The sequence below is a fragment of the Nicotiana tabacum genome, unplaced genomic scaffold, assembly GCF_000715075.1.
Source record: "Nicotiana tabacum cultivar K326 unplaced genomic scaffold, ASM71507v2 Un00092, whole genome shotgun sequence".
Lineage (NCBI taxonomy): Eukaryota > Viridiplantae > Streptophyta > Magnoliopsida > Solanales > Solanaceae > Nicotiana > Nicotiana tabacum.
Genome location: NW_027438330.1, coordinates 129,054 through 142,741, shown reverse-complemented (window position 1 = coordinate 142,741; position 13,688 = coordinate 129,054).

Sequence of the window (13,688 nt, the reverse complement as noted above, 5' to 3'; positions counted from 1 at the left end):
TCTTACGGGCATGCCGCCCGACAGAGATATTGATTTTGACATTGATTTGTTGTCGGGCACTCAGCCCATCTCTATTCCTCCATATCGTATGGCTCCTCCTGAATTGAAGGCGTTGAAAGAGAAGTTACAAGAATTGCTTGATAAAGGCTTCATTCAGCTTAGTGTGTCACCTTGGGGTGCTCCTGTCTTATTTGTGAAGAAGAAGGATGGTTCTATGCGGATGTGTATTGATTACCGCCAGTTGAACAAAGTCACAGTGAAGAACATGTACCCATTGCCTCGTATTGATGACTTATTTGATCAGTTACATGGTGCCACAGTGTTTTCCAAGATTGACTTATGTTCAGGTTATCATCAGTTGAAGATTCGGGAGTCGGATATCTTAAAGACTGCTTTTAGGACCAGATATGGTCACTCTGAGTTTCTTGTCATGTCATTTGGGCTGACCAATGCCCCAGCAACCTTTATGCATTTGATGCATAGTGTGTTCCGGCTTTATCTTGATTCCTTCGTCATTGTATTTATTGATGACATCCTGGTATATTCCCGGTCTCGGGAAGATCATGAGCAGCACCTGAGGACCGTGCTTCAGACTTTGAGGGAGAAGATATTGAATGCAAAATTTTCTAAGTGTGAATTCTGGCTTGATTCAGTGGAATTCTTGGGCCACATACTGTCTTGTGATGGGATCAAGGTAGATCCAAAGAAGATTGAAGTAGTGCAGAGTTGGCCCAGGCCATCCTCAGCTACAGAAATCCAAAGTTTTCTTAGTTTGGCGGGGTATTACCGTCTCTTTGTAGAGGGATTCTCATCTATTGCAGCACCTATGACCAGGTTGACCTAGAAGGGTGCTCCGTTCAGGTGGACAGAGGAATGTGAGGAGAGCTTTCAGAAGCTCAAGAAAGCTTTGACTACAGCCCCAGTATTGGTATTACCTACATGTTCGGGGTCTTATGCTGTATATTGTGATGCATCGCGGATTGGTCTCAGCGCGATGTTGATGAAGGACAGTAGGGTGATTTCCTACCCGTCCAGACAGCTGAAGGTGCACGATAATAACTATCATGTCCATGACCTTGAGTTAGCAGCTATTGTTCATGCCTTGAAGATATGGCGACATTATTTGTATGGTGTTCCTTGTGAGATTTACACGGATCATCGGAGTTTGCAGCATCTGTTTAAGCAGAAAGATCTTAACTTATGTCAGTGGAGGTGGTTGGATCTACTTAAGGATTATGATATCACTATTTTGTACCATCCTGGGAAGGCCAATGTGGTTGTCGATGCTTTGATTCGCCGGGCAGAGATTTTGGGGAGTTTAGCATATCTACCAGCAGTAGAGAGGCCATTGGCGTTGGATGTTCAGGCCTTAGCCAGCCAGTTTGTGAGATTGGATATTTTGGAGCCGAGTCGAGTATTGGCTTGTATGGTCTCTCGGTCTTCTCTTTATGATCGTATCAGGGAGCGTCAGTATGATGACCCCCATTTGCTTGTCCTTAAGGACACGGTCCAGCACGGTGATGCTAAGGAGGTCGCTATTAGAGATGATTGTGCATTGAGAATGCAGGGTAGGCTATGTGTTCCCAATGTAGATGGTTTGCGTGAGTTAATTCTTCAGAAGACTCACAGTTCACGGTACTCCATTCATCTGGGTGCCGCAAAGATGTATCAGGACCTGAGGCAGCATTATTGGTGGAGGAGGATGAAGAAAGACATAGTAGAGTATGTGGAAAAATGTCTAAATTGCCAGCAGGTGAAGTATGAGCATCAGCGACCGGGTGGGTTGTTTCAGAAGATAGAGATTCCGGAGTGGAATGGGAGCGGATCACTATGGACTTCGTTGTTGGTCTTCCACGGAGTCAGCGGAAGTTTGATGCAATTTGGGTGATTGTGGATAGGTTGACCAAGTCGGCTCATTTCATTCCTGTGATGACTACCTATTCTTCCTAGCAGCTAGCTCAAATCTACATCCGTGAGATCATCAGGCTTCATGGCGTACCGGTATCTATTATCTGTGACTGGGGTACGTAGTTTACATCACGATTTTGGAGAGTTATACAGCATGAGTTGGGTACTAGGGTTGAGTTGAGCATAAGTCCGAGCGCACTATTCAGATATTAGAAGGTATGTGATAGATTTTAGGGGTGCTTGGGATCAGTTCTTGCCACTTGTAGAGTTTGCATACAATAACAGTTATCAGTCCAACATTCAGATGGCACTTTATGAGACTCTGTACGGTAGGTGGTGTCGGTCCCCAGTGGGTTGGTTCGAACCTGATGAGGCCAGATTATTGGGTACGGACTTGGTTCAGGATGGCTTGGAAAACGTGAAGGTGATTCACGATAGACTTCGCATAGCCCAATCAAGACAGAAGAGTTATGTGGACCAAAAGGTTCACGATGGGGAATTCATGGTTGGAGAGCGAGTCTTGCTCCGGGTTTCGCCTATGAAGGGCGTTATGAGGTTTGGAAAGAAGGGCAAGCTGAGCCCAAGGTTCATTGGTCCATTTAAGGTGTTGCATCGAGTTGGGGAGGTTGCTTATGAGCTTGCTATGCCTCCCAGTCTAGAAGGAGTTCATCTGGTATTCCATGTTTCTATGCTTTGAAAGTATCTTGGCGATCTGTCCCATGTGTCAGATTTCAGTTCAGTTCAATTGGACAAGGATCTATCCTATGTTGAGGAGCCAGTGGCTATTTTAGACAGGCAGGTCAGAAAGCTAAGATCAAAGAACATTGCTTCCGTGAAGGTTCATCGGAGGGGGCAGCCGGTCGAGGAGGCAACTTGGGAGGCCGAGCAGGAGATGCGCAGCCAATACCCTCATCTTTTCACAGTTTCAGGTATGTCTTTATACTTGTTCGAGGACGAACGATTATTTTAAGAGGGGGGAGAATGTAACGACTCGGCCGGTCATTTTGAGAGTTAGAGCCCCGAACCCCTATTAACTGCTTTTCCCATATCTATTTCTGATATTGTGACTTGCCGGGATGATTAGTTTTGAGTTTCGGAGTGTTTTGGGACACTTAGTCCCTAAATGAGAGCTTAAACCTTAGAATTTGGACCGTAGTCGGAACTGCATGAAGACGGTTCCAGAATGGAATTCTGTCAATTTTGTTAGCTCCGTTAGGTGATTTTGGACTTAGGGGCGTGTCCATAATGTGTTTTGGGGGCCCGTAGCTCATTTAGGCTTGAAATGTGGAAAGTCAAAATTTTGGAGTTTTGGACCAGTAGTGGAAATTTTGATATCGGGGTCGGAATCCGATTTCGGAAGTTGGAGTAGGTCCGTAGTGTTGAATATGATTTGTGTGCAAAATTTGGGATCAATCGGACGTGACTTGGTTAGTTTCGACATCGGTTGTCTAATTTGGAAGTTTCAGGTTATTTAAGTTTGAATCGGAGAATGATTTGTGATTTTAGCATTGTTTGATGTGATTTGTGGGTTCGAGTAAGTTCGTATGGTGTTTTAGGATTGGTTAGTATGTTTTGTTTAGGTCCCAGGGGGATCAGATGAGTTTCGAGTGCTTAACGGATCAAAAGTTGGATTTGTATTGCTGCTGAAGTCTTCAGGCATCTATCATTTTCGCACCTGCGGTGGAGAGATCACAGGTGCGTGATCGCACGTGCGGAGAAGCAAGCGCAGAAGTGGATTTAGGATGTGTCGTCAGGGGTCGCAGGTGCGAAGGGAAATGCCATATCTGCGATGCTCGCAGATGCGTTAAAGGACCCGCAGGTGCAGAGGAGATCGCAGAAGCAGACAATAGTCTGCAGGCGCGCACTCGCAGGTGCGGCCCATTTTTCGCAGAAGTGGACCCAGCCCTCTTAAGTCGTTTTCACACCTGCAAAGGAAATTTCGTAGGTGCGGCATCGCAGGTGAGACCCAAGGTCCGCAGATGCAGAATAACTGGGCAGAAAAGGTGCAGATTCGAGGGTTTGAAGTTCACTTCACAAATTTTACTGAGAGCTCGGTAGAAGGCGAAATTTGGAGAGATTTTCGGAGGAAGTTTTTGAGTAATGATTCTTAACTCCCTTATTGTTATAATCCACTAATCTATACTTGAATTCATCGTTTAAATTTAGATTTGGGGTGAAATATTGAGAAAAGTTCTTAGGCAAAATTTTGGTGTTTTGATCAAGATTTTGGTGTCGGATTTTAGTAAATTTGTTATGGTTAGACTCGTGAGTGAATGAGCTTTCATATTTTATGACTTTTACCCGATTCCGAGAAGTGGGCCCCAAAGGCAATTTTTGAGTTAAATTTCAGAATTTTCGTTAAATGTTGATTTTGTTAATTAAATGATATTGTTGTATTTATGATACGTAATTTGTTTTGGCTAGATTTGGGCCATTCAAAGCCGGATATTCATGGGAAAGGCATTGTGACCGATTAATTGAGCTTGACTCGAGGTAAATGGCTTGCCTAACTTTGTATGGGGGAAATCCCCTTAAGATTTGGAACTATTGTGCTATGTGAGCGCCGTGTACGTGAGGGGGCGAGTATTTACACGGGCTAGTTGTGGAAAACCCGATTTTCTTACTGAGCAGCAACATGTTTTCCTGTTATTTTGAGTTATACCATTTTAATGAGTACTAATCTATTTTCATTCTTAATTGAGTTATTCCAATATGTGTAGCTATCATGTTTAGTCTAATACAACGTGTCTACATGTCTTAATTGTTTATGCGAATTATGTGCAGCATGCTAAATAAATTTCCTGCTTCTTCTCTGACTGGTACTTAGTCTAAATTGTAAGAATTTCGTGATGTAGTTGTATTTCTATCATTCGCGCTGCATATTTAGTTTGGGACTACGGAACGGTATTCTGAGAGATCCCCTCCCACTGTCTTGCATATTTACTTTGGGGCTACGAAACGGTGTTCCGGGAGATCCCCCTGCATATTTATTTTGGGACTACGGAACGGTATTCCGGGAGATCCCCCTATATATTTAATTTGGGACTACGGAACTGTATTTTGGGAGATCCCCCTACACATTTATTTTGGGACTACGGAACGGTATTCCGGGAGATCCCCCTGCACTTTTACGTTTGGGACTACGGGACGGTATCTCGGGAGATCCCCTGTTGTGTTTCTGTGTACTGAGCTATTACCTTCTATGATTTCATTGTTGTTAAATTTCAGCCTTTATTTTATTGCGGTATTACACTCTATATTATTTTATTATATATTTACCAATATGGCCATGACCTCATCACTACTCGACCGAGGTTAGGCTTGGCACTTACTGGATACCAATTGTGGTGTACTCATGCTACTCTCTGCACATGTGTTTTTCGTGTGCAGATCCAGGTGTACCTTATCAGCCGCACTATCAGTGAGCCCAGACAACTTTGGAGACTTTAAGGTATATCTGCCACGTCCGCAGACCTTGGAGTCCCCTTCTAATCTTTCTCATGTCCATTATCTTCTGTATTTTCCTTGTTAGATTCTGAGGTATAGAAACACTAGATATTCCCTTTTGTAGTTTGTAATTCACGAAGTTTCGGGTTTTGGGATTTGTTGTGTATTTTTTAATAGTTGGTTAAATTTATATTTTTATTTCATTATTCCGCAAAGTGTTAGGCTTACCTAGTTGTAGAGACTAGGTGCCGTCACGACGTCACACGGAGGAGAAATTGGGTCGTGACACACTGGATGGCTACACAACTATCAACCTACCTGGCATCATGATATAACATATGCAGAAGGTGGCAGAGTTCAAGGATGAATGTCATGGGCTGACTTACGGGTTCCTCCTCACTAAGGTTTTTGAATTCTTCAAATTCCCTTTGGGAAAAGCTAAAGTGGGTACTTGTAAGCAAACCTTCTCCAAGACCACCATCGAGGAATGTGAGTGCATTGATAAGGTTGGAGGGGTTGGCAGCACTTCTACTATCTCCCAGTTGATCAACGCCCAAAACAGTGCCACTGATGACACAAGGAAGCTGAAGGCAAGGAATACCATTCTTGAAGGTCAGCTAAGTCAGCTTCAGGAGGCACTTGGTTCCAGAAGCTCTCACAGCACAGAGGTTGCCCGTTTGACCAAAGAAAATGCCGACCTCAGGAAATAGGTTGAGGACCTGAAAGAGAAACTGCTCAATGAGTAGATGTCAGCTAATGCTAGAATGGACATCCTTCTTAACACCCTTGCCTCTTCTTCTAAGCCTTCCCCTTCCAGTGCTCCTCAGAGTCATTCCCTTCCAGTGTCAATTCAAGTTCAAGTTGTTTTTGTTTCCTGTGTTTTATGTTTGATGACTGGCACCTTTTTGTTGTTTTTATTTTGTGGTGATTGTATATCAGTGGAACTGCTCCCTACCTATTTCCAAAATTAATAAATTTCTCGTCCTTTTGTTGTGCATACCTTGTTCTTCTGCTCTGTTTTTAGTCATGATTGTGTGCACACATGTGGCATAAGTTAACCAAGCTAGACTTCTTCTTGCTTATTGCTTGCTACTGATCTTTTTATGCTGCCAAAAGGGGGAAAATAATTGAGGGGTAATAGAGATGGGGAACAGATTCAGGGGGAATACAGTTCACTCTGGTTCTTAGGAGGAACTTGAATTATACGTTTGCCATCATCAAAAAGGGGAAAATCGATAGGTTATATGTGTATCCCTATTATGTTTTGATGATCTAACAAATTTACTGTCAAGAACCAGATAAGGAACATGATATACTACGAAATTAAAGATCAACAAGTCTCCAGTTGGGGACACAATTCAACTCTTCGGAGTCAAAGGAACATCAGAGCTACCAGTTCAAGAGGTGACTATACAAGTCAACAAGTCTCCAGTTGGGGACACAATTCAACTCTTCCGAGTCAGAGGAACAACAGAGGGAACATATAGCTACCAGTTTTTGAGGTGACTTTACAAGCCAACAAGTCTCCAGTTAGGGACACAGTTCAACTCTTCCGAGCCAAATAAACAGCAGAGGGAATAGATAGCTACCAATTCCCGAGATGACTGTACAAATTCAACTCCCCACAGCTGTAAAGTGACTGCAACTATTCCTTTGCACACACGCAACAGTGTAAACAATGGAGCAGTCAACTTTATGGGGAATGCCTTTGTACCAAACATTCTTACATCATTCAAGTGAGGTCACTTATGCAATATTAACATGAAGGAAATGCAAAACAACACTTGCATACTTCAGAATATATCAAGCTCTCTCTCAAGTGTATTGCCAACCTACAAGTGACCTTCAAGGCGTCAAGAAAAAAGAGGAACATAACGAAGGACCAATTTCCAGCATTGAGTCATCACATGTCCTTAGTTGTGTTGCACCTTTGTTAAAGTTCATTACTTGTAATTCCTACTTCGCTTAGTTAGAAGCATTATGTGGGAAACCTTTGTAAATGATAAACCCTTGTGTTTGTGTCTTGGCTAATTTAGTCGAGTTGGAAGTCTTTGTAATAGAGTTATTACAAAGTGGCTTGTAATAGAGTTGTTACAAGTTAGTGAGGAACTAAGAGGTTAATTCCTAGGTTACATAGGTGTAATCTGAAAGTTGCTCATAGTGAAGTTGAAATCCTACAAGGGTAGGTCGTGGTTTTTAATCCCGTTGAGCTGGGAATTTTCCACATAAAATTCCTCTTGTCATTTACCTACTGCAGTGTGCGTCGTTTCTGTGCGAACTTATATCTATGGGAACTTATAGAGAACCTAGTTCTCTATAGAGTTTGATGGACCCTTACATTATATCACACACTAGTCTCCAGACTACTAATAGTCACCACACACGAACGTTGGACATGATCTACTACAACAGAGTCTCCAACCAGTGTAGATACACATACAGAAGCACTCAAAGAATCAGAAGGCACAACCAAATATGAAGCAAAATATGAGGACACATACGAATAAGTAGATCCTGGATCAAATAGAGCTGAAGCATCTCTATGGAAAACTAGAATAATACCTGTGATAACAACATCAGATAGCTCGGCCTCAGGCCTAACTGGAAAAGCATAAAATCGGGGCTGGGCCCCACCACTCTGAACTGCATCTCTAGGACGGCCTCTAACTGGCTGGCCTCCACCTCTAATGGTCTGACCTCCACCTCTAGCTACCTGACCCCTACCTCTAGCTGGCTGAGTAGGCGGTGAAGCAACCAATGCCGGTATGATGGCACGAGAATCCTATTGAGATCTGTTACTTGCCAACCTAAGGCAATACCTCCTGATGTGACCAATGTTCCCACCGTCATAACACCCATCTTGATGCTGTGGCTGCTGAAGCTGAAGCTGACCCGAATAGGCCGGATAACCGCTGTAGTAACTCTGGAGTGGTGGTGCACCGATAGGAGCTGAATATGCACTAAATGCTGGCTGCCCAGAGTAAGGCATAATAGGACCGTGACTCCCTGAAGCACCATGAGATGCATGAAGTGCTGAATGAAATGGTGTGGGAGGATGACCCTTACCAATTACCCTGCCTCCAGACGAGGCACCACTGAAACCACCGAACTGACGAGGCCTCTTATCAGACCTCTGCCCTCTTGCATGTGTAAGAATCATCTCGATCTTCCTCGTAACATTAGCTGCCGCCTGAAAAGAAATCTCACTTCCGGTCTCCTTGGCCATCTGAAGCCTGATAGGGTGAGTGAGTCCCTCAATAAACCTCGTCACTCTCTATCCCTCAGTAGGTAGTAAAAGGAGAGCATGACAGGCCAAATCCACAAAACGGGACTCATACTGAGTAACAGTCATACTACACTACTGTAGACGCTCAAATTGCTTCCGAAAATCCTCTCTCAGTGTGATAGGAAGGAACTTCTCCAGAAATAGCTGAGAGAACTTCTCCCAGGTAAGTGCAGGCAATCCAACTGGTCTGGTCAATGTATAATCTCTCCACCATCTCTTGGCGGAACCCCTAATCTGAAATACAGCAAAATCAACCCCATTGGTCTCAACTATACCCATGTTCTGCAGCACCTCGTGGCAGCGTTCAAGATAATCATGTGGGTCCTCAGAAGGTGTACCACTTAAGTGAACTCAAAAGAGCTTAGTAAACTTAGCTAGTCTCAATAAAGCCTCAAAAGACATGGCGGGCCTATCACCGGTCTATGCCGCAACAACTAGCTGAACTACCCCAACTGGCGGGGCTGCTGGAGCCTGATTCTGGGGAGCCATCTGCTCTAGAGAGGGAGTAGTGGGAGTTTGTGCTCCTCCACCAGCCTCAGAAATGGCTGGTGCCATTGGAAATGTACTATTCTGGGACACGCCCTCCATAAGACTCACCAAACAGACTAGAGCGTCCTGAAGCACTGGAGTAGCTATGAATCCTTCCGGGACCTGAACTGGTCCAACTGGTACATTCTGAACTGGAACTTCCTCCTGAAGGTCCACCTGAGGTTTTACAATAGGTACAACTGCTCGAGCTCTAGACTGAGCTCTACCTCGGCCTCTAGCATGACCTCGATCTCTACCCCTGGCCATAGTTTCCACTGGGGGCTCTGGTCCCTGTCTATTGGTAGAGGTATTACGTGTTCTCACCATCGGCGAGAGAATAAGAGTAGAATGGTTCAATCATCGATGATAGAATAAATTCGCACGATAGTATAAGAAAGAAGTGATATTGTTCCTAAACTTCATAGCCTCTGAGAGATAAGTACAGACATCTCCGTACCAATCCTTCAGACTCTACTTAGTTTGCTCGTGACTCGTGAGACCAATGTAACCTAGTGCTCTAATACCAACTATCACGACCCAAAATTCCCACCTTCGGACCGTGATGGCGCCTAACATTTTACTTTCTAGGCAAGCCAACATTAGAATAATATTAGCCATTTTTAAACAAGTTTTAAATTTATTAATAAAAAAGAAATAAATGCAGAAGTAAGATCTGAAATATAGTGAATAATCCATAAAAATAACGGTGTCTAAATACCATCCCAGAATTTGGTATCACAAGTGCACGAGCTTCTAGAATAATACAAATAAGGGTCAAATTAAAATAAAGCTGTCTAGAAATAAACACATAGCTAAAGTAAAGTAGACGGGGACTTCAGAACTGCAGACGCCATGCATTTATATCTCAAGTCTCCTCTGGTAGCTTAAATCCGAGCAAGTCTATGCTACGCCGCTGGGACCAACTCCGAAATCTGCACAAGAAGTGCAGAGTGTAGTATCAGTACAGCCGACCTCATGTACTGGTAAGTTCTGAGCCTAACCTCGACGAAGTAGTGACTAGGCTAAGGCGGTTCACTTATATTAGCCTATACGCAGTTGGGTCATTACAAAAAATAAATCAGGTAACTCATTTATAATAATTGAGGCCAACTCAGCAGTAATAATCCATTATTATTTCAACCAATTTCCGTTATAGCGTGCAAACCGCTCTCACAATATATTCATTTTCCATACTCTCATATATTTATCTTAATCAAGTATATATATAGACTTTTAAATAAGTCTATTGCGACGTGCAATCTGATCCCCAATATGGACTTTTTAATAAGTCTGTTGCGGCGTGCAATCCGATCCCCTAATATAGACTTTTTAATAAGTTTGTTGCAGCATGCAATACGATCCCCCAATATGGATTTTTAATAAGTCTGTTGCTGCGTACAACCTGATCCTCCAATATGGACTTTTAATAAGTCTGTTGTGGCGTGCAACCCGATCCTCTAATATGGACTTTTAATAAGTCCGTTGCGGCGTGAAACCCGATCCTCCAATATATTCATTTCAATCAATTCTTTTGCGGCGTGCAACCCGCTCCTCCAATATGTTCATTTACCAATTCTTATAGAAGAAATTGCCCCAATAAATGTAACAATTAATATAAAATTATAAGACAACAAGCATACAATAATTATGATTTAATTATGAAACAAACAATGACAAATAACAATTTATTATGGAAATCAAGGAGAAAATAGGAAGTTTAATATTTAATATGATAAATGTCAAGTAGAAATTAATACACATAAATCAAATAGCATGTAACAATTATTGCAGGAATTCAAGAATTTATATTTGTCAAAGAATAAGAAATAAATAATTATTAAAACAATTAATTCGTGCCTTAGAACAATTTATGATTTTCAAATAATTATGCAAACAATTAATTTGATGATGTATAGACACTCGTCATCTCGCCTATACGTCGTTCACATGCATTTCACATAACAAATAATTTAAGGGTTCTATTCCCTCAAGTTAAGGTTAACCACGACACTTACCTCGCTTTGTACATTCCAATAAATTATTCGACCACAACTTTTCCTTTTGAATTTATCTCCAAAAGCGTCAAATCTATTCACAAACAATTTGATATACTCAATGTGAATCATAGAAATTAATTCCATATGAATTCACTAATTATCCGGATAAAAATTCGAAATTCATTTAAATATTCGACAGTGGGACACACATCACAAATCTCGAAAAAACTTACGAAATCCGAACACCCATTCCGAAACGAGTCCAACCATATAAAAATTATCCAATTCCGATGTCAAATGGATCTTCAAATCTTAAATTTTTGTTTTTGAAAGATTTTATAAAAATCTGATTTTTCTCCCAAACTTTCACGGATTCATGATATAAATGAGTATGGAATCATGAAATATAATCAATATAGGATAAGGAACACTTACCCCAGTGTTTTCCCATGAAAATCGCCCAAGAATTGCCTTACTCGAGCTCAAAAATGGAAAAGGGTTGAAAATGGGACGAATCCCATTTTCTAGAACTTAACTTCTGTTTCTGGGATTCTTACCCTTCGTGAATGCGGTCAATGCCTCGCGTTCGCGAATCACAAATTTCTGCTGACCAATGCGAGATGCGCTACGCGAACGCGAAGGCAATTTCCTGGTTAGCCTCTTTCCCTTCACGAACGCGAGGCTTCGATCACAAACACGAGGCTTCGATCGCAAATGTGAGGCCTCGATCGCGAACGTAAAGCTTTGCATATCAAGCCTTTGCGAACGCATTCACTCTATCGCGAATGCGAAACACAAAACATGTCAGCCCCACTTTGCTCTTCGCGAACGCGAGACTCCCCTCGCGAATGCGAAGAAGCAAACTAGAAGCAGGTTTGTGCAGTTTCCTCAAGTCCAAAAATGATCCGTTAACCACCCGAAACCAACTCGAGCCCTCGGGGCTCCAATCCAAACATGCACCCAAGTCCTAAAATATCATACGAACTTGCTCGCGCGATCAAATCGTCAAAATAACACCTAGAATTACGAATCGGACAACAAATAAAAGGAAGTTTTCAAGAAAATATTAAAACTTATATTTTTACAAAATCATGTCAAATCAACTTCGATTCTCACCAAATTTGGCAGACAAATCATAAATATTATAGTGGACCTATACCGGGCTCGGGAACCAAAATACAGACCCGGTGTCAATAAATCCAACATCAGTATATTCTTAAATATCATTAAGCTTTCAAACTTTTAATTTTTCATCAAAATTCCATATCTCGGGCTAGGGACCTCGGAATTCAATTCCGGGCATACGCCCAAGTCCCAAATCATGATACGAACCTACCGGAATTGTCAAAACATTAATCCAAGTCCGTTTGATAAAAATGTTGACCAACATCTACTCAGTTGAGTTTTAAAGCTCCATTTCACATTTTAATCCATTTTTCATACAAAACCTTTTTCGAAAATTATACGGACTACGCACGCAAGTCGAGGAGTGATAAATAATGCTTTTCGAGGTCTTAGAACATAAAATTACTTATTTAATTTAAAGATGACATTTTGGGTCATCACAATGGAACATTGTCACCGATGGTCCACTGGCTACCCTGAAGATAAATGCCGAAGGAGTAGAGGTGCCAAAGACAAGAGCTGATTGCACTGCCGAGGACCTGAAGAAATGGGAGAAGAATGCTAATGCCAAGAAATGGATTGTTTGTGGACTTGGTCCAGATGAGTACAGCAGAATCCAAAGTTGTACCATTGCTAAGGAAATCTAGGACACTCTACAAGTGGCTCATGAAGGAACACCTCAGGTGAAGAGATCTAGAGGAACTCTACTGTATTCTCAATATGAGAACTTTACTATGAAGGAAGGAGAAACCATTCAAGAGATGCACACAAGGTTCACTACATTGACAAATGAACTAAAATCTCTTGGAAGGATTATTCCTGAAGAATATAGAGCCGAGAAGATATTGACAAGGGTCTTGCCTATTACTTGGGAAAGTAAAATCACTGTCATTCAGGAATCAAAGAACATTGCCACTCTCCCACAGGATAAATTAATTGAAAATCTTACTGCCTTTGAACTTAGGAGACAAACCATGAAAATGGATGTACCTAAGAAGGAAAGGAGTCTGGCACTCAGAATCACTGAAGGTTCTGATCTAGAAGATGACGAAATGGCTATGATCACCAAGGACTTCAAGAGGTACCTGAGGAGAGGAAAGGGTCCATCAAGAAGTGGAAGTTATAGTAAGTCAAATGTTCTTGAGAAGAAAACCAATAATGGATGCTACAAGTGTGGAAAGACTGATCACCACATCAAGAACTGTCCTCAATGGGAAATTGAATGGAAGAAGGAAAGAGCTGAACGAAGGAACAAGAAGAAGGAACAGGTTCAACCCAAGAAAAGCAAAGGATCAACCAAGGCTATGGTCGTTGCTTGGGGAGAAAGCTCATATGAAAGCTCAGATGATGATGGGGATGAACAAGCACTTATGGCCATTGGAGAATATGATGAAGAA